We start from the raw sequence: 4,548 nt of genomic DNA, 5'->3' as shown, positions 1-4,548 counted from the left end.
TTACAATAACATTTCATTTTTATCGATATCATAAAATTTCAAGGAAATATTCACCTCTACTTGAATTTTGGTGCGTTTGTCTGTAAAATGTGTTTCATTACACCGTTTTAATATCATCAAATCCAGTGTCTATTGGAAAATACAGTTTTTTGCCATGTATTCTTGATTCTTTGTAGATTTTCAAATGTACATTTACTTTAAGCCCCCGGTTTTTAGGTAATGCCATTATAAAGGGTGTTCGCATGATGATTCTAACGGAGGGAAACATTGACGGTATATTTAAAGAGGACTATTTAGACTTATAATTAGCCATAAAAGTCATTTTTAAGGCTGGGATTCGAAGTTGGATCTCCACATTACTAGCCAGGTATCCTAACAGTTCTGGATTCCCAGATATTAGCTTGAAAGATGAATGCTTGGTAGTGTAACTGGTAGTTTACTAGATAGACTATCAGGTAATCAGAGGCCAAATGGTTTCTCTGGGCGAATTTCATCCTTGATGTATATGTTTTCCCGTGACTACATAGAGGAACACACCACAAAATACTCAAAATCCTCCCCTAAAATAAATATTCCCATATAAGCTCTCAAACCCCCTTCCCACTACAATATCTCCGTGTAAGTGGTATGAGGGCAAACCAGACGGTGTTATCATTGCTAAAGACCAAACTATGATCTCCTTGGAATTCCACAAAGCGTGAGTTATGATCATAATATTTCCCCTCAACCGAATGGGCGTCGGTAAGGCAACGGCTTCGAATCGACTACATCCCCCTATATCTACCCCTTCAGTCTTGAATTACGGTCAACTCGGATGCGCCTTTGATAGCTACCGATATTCTGAATATGCCGCTTGCATGACGCCAAAAGAAGTGTTATTTGGTATACTATGGCTCAGAAACTTGGACACTTCGAAAAGCACGGACACAAAAGCTGGATTTCTTTTAAATGTGGTGCTGGATGTATTGCTGGTGCTGTTTGTATTGATGAATATATATTGGACTGATCCAAGTGAATGTTCTAAGAAGACATGGGGATGATCAAGCACTGTTAATTTCAATTAGCAAAAGATGAACACAATTATTTGCTCCCTTCTACGTATCCAATGGAATATAGTTTATAATATTGTTTCCTGGATGGTAGCGTAGGAAAAAGGGCGTTAATCCATAAGATACTTTGCAATGAACTTAAAAAATATATTTTCTTTTACTCTTAGGGTTAGGTTTAGCCTATAGCATTTAAAAGGTTATCCTTAATACAGATATCCAAATATTTTCTAAATGAAATAGTAGATTTCGTATACTTTTCTTGTCTCTATAGAGACAAAAAAGCATTACGTAATTGCTTGATGAAGCTTGCTCTCTCTGCTTTCCAACGTCACAATCCAGCCAAGTGCCTGATTTTTAAGCCTCTCCACTGCGAGCAGTATACGTATTTCCAAAAGTTTCTTCACAAATTGAGCGGCGCCAATTCTGCTCCTCAGAGAAATTTAGCTTCACTTACTGCAATAATCGTCCTTGGTTACGCGCCGCACATACAAGACCTGTATTTCGTTTGTTTGTAAATATATGTTACTCTCGAGGGGAGAAATTCTTAGAATATACTGTATAATTGTATATTTATCCTTATTTCATTTATTTATTTATATGTCATTAGCTTGTTGTAATTAAAGTTGATATTCATCATCAGAAAATACGTCATTGTATGCAAGGGATTAACTTCAGCTTTTTTTCACTTAAATTCATTGAGAAAATATTTTTTTCCTTTTTCGTCATTAATATTAATTTATTTTGACTCATAACATATTTTTATAGCGAATACAAATATCCTTTATTGTCTAATTCGGGAGTCGTACACCTATTTCTAGCGATCCCTAATTCGGACCCTTGTGGATTAACGTATTTTGTATTGATGAATATTACTTTTAATTAAAACAAACCAATGAAAGATAAATAAATCAATGAAATAACGCTAAATTTACAAGTATACGGTATATTCTAAGCAAGGAGGTTGGAAATATGCTGTAGAGGGGAACACTGGTTTCGAGCGTGGAGCAAAGAGTGGCAGGGTGCTTGGGTTGGACAAGCCACGCCCACTTTGACCGAAACAATGACAATCTCATAAGGGTCAATGCTTGCTATTTGGTGAAATTTTTGATCATAACTCGTTAATACATAAAAATAAACTATGGGACGCACAATTTAAACCTTTTTTTTTACTTCATTGGTAGGCATCGCGAGGTCTTAATGCTTTTGTCTCGCTTATGAATGCTTATGAATCGCTTATGTCTCAACCATCTTTTCCAAAGAAAAAATTATTGTCAATCACTACGGTTACGTTCAACAATCAGCTCAGCTGAAACTAAAATTTTAAGAGTGTGAACTAGTCATTTCCCTGCACTTATATTGGAATTGAATTTTATCATAGCCAACGGAAATCTAACAATTACAGTGCAAAAGTATGTTTTCAAGGATATCCCCTTCAACAGGACCCAGAGTTTGTATATAAATAGAAGTATCGCGAATGATGGGAAAATTTTAATGACGATCACTCGCTAAAAATTATTGATTATGGTAGCATTTTTCAATTAATGTAGAGCATTTTTAAAAGCAAAACTTAGCCACCTCAAAATATCACTCAAGAGACGAAGTCCAAACATTTTCAAACTAATTGTAAGATATAGGAATCCCGACCTCGCTAAAAATTCAGAAACAGCACCCATAGTACATTCAAACCTCCTTGATTGTGGTGGAATTTGAAATTGGCAAAAATTGGCAAACTAAGATGGCGTAACTTTGACCAGGCTAAAAACTCGGAAACGGCGCCTCCAGATGTTATAACCTCCTTGATTTTAAGCTATTTCCCTCTAGAACAACATATATTTACAAACAAACGAAACATTTGTGGCGCGTAACCAAGGACAATAATAGTAGTAAGTGAAGCTCAATTTCTCTGAGGAGCAGAAGTGGCGGCGCGCCGTTCAATTTGTGAAGAAACATTTGGAAACCTCTGTTCATGCACGAGTGTACCAGTTACTATGGAAAATATAAAAACTAGTGATGGGTCGGTTCGATTCCTCGATTCTTCGATTCCTCGATTCTCGGCCGAGAACCGGAATCGAAAACGAGTACTTGCCAAGGTGAAAAATCGATTCCGATTCCAGTAGTACTTCAAACCACAAAATATACGACCACGTTTCCAAAATTCATTTGAATTTTCGCGCCTCGTAATCGTGATAATAAAACACATATCTTCCTGGGATGTGCGAGTACTCGAAAATTCAAGTCGAGTCGAGTAGTTGGTACTCGACTCGAGCGTTTCGAGTAGCATTACGAATGTCGAGTAGTTAAGGTTATGAGCTTTCGAGTATAGTAGGCCTAGCGATCTGCCGTCAGGAAGTGCTATCATGAAACTCGTGTTATAATGCAGTTTTTAAAGCCGATAAGTCATCCTAATGCCTTGGCCTGATAGTTTCAGCTTGCCTAATACACTAGTTGTCGACATGGGCGCCGAATACCTTTACGGCAGCTGCGGCGGCCGATCGTCTTCCTACCTGGCGTGCACTGGTCCGAAATCGGAAAAAGCTGGAATGAAGTCCAAAATGACCTTTTTGGGGATAGAGACTTGAAACTTAGCGTAAATACTAATAAATTATTACCAGATATAGATTTATATGCCATTTTACATTAATACGAATATTTAGTGAGATACAGTGGCCCAAACATGACCAATTTTTCAATGCCACGCGACATATCGTTTTTCCTCAAAAAATCTTTGAATTTATCCAGGTGGTTTTGCGTTGGATGAGTTTAATGGGACAAAAAAACACAATATTCCTTTGACATGGTGCTTTTCTTGTATTTTCAATGACTTTTGAAGATTTTGGCTCTCATCTGTCTGGTTTTACAACGCAAAATGGCCGACCCGTTTTTCACGTGAAATTTGACATAAAGTAGACATTATCTTTCGTTTACGAAAAATATAACTCGGAAAATTTGAACCACAATATAAAGTAGAGATTTCTAAAGATTACTAAGTAGAAATCTTGAAAAGAAAGTTTGCGACGAAGGAAATAAGAGCGATTTTTCAATCGCGCGTCAAGGCTGACCTACACGCCGCGGACCTCTGAGGCTCGGTAACTGAGGCCGATTTTTCAAGTTTTTTAAAACATTAGTCTTGAAAATCGTCATGTAAAGCATGGATAATCGTCTTAATTGACTTAAAACACTAAAATGAGGATGTTAAAAAGGATTATGTATAGATCGACTTGGCCATTTAGCGCATTACTCGAAAGAAAATACTAAGGATTGGATATTTTTCGGAACCATCCCACGCATAAGAAATATGGCTCGGGTATTGAAGTAAAGTGAACAAATTAAGTCACCATGCTTAAGAGAGAGAAAAATGAACAGTTTCCACGAAAGGCAACAACTGATACCCTTTTTCCCTTTCCACCTTCGCTGAGGTGAGTCGCGCGGAAGGGGGAGTTTTCATATCACAAGGCATCTTTTAGCCTTTTTTATTACTGCGTCCGTCCGATGTGATATT

The sequence above is a fragment of the Ischnura elegans genome, chromosome 5 (genome assembly GCF_921293095.1).
Source record: "Ischnura elegans chromosome 5, ioIscEleg1.1, whole genome shotgun sequence".
In the NCBI taxonomy this organism is placed as follows: Eukaryota; Metazoa; Arthropoda; class Insecta; order Odonata; family Coenagrionidae; genus Ischnura; species Ischnura elegans.
Note: the sequence above shows the minus strand (reverse complement) of the source record.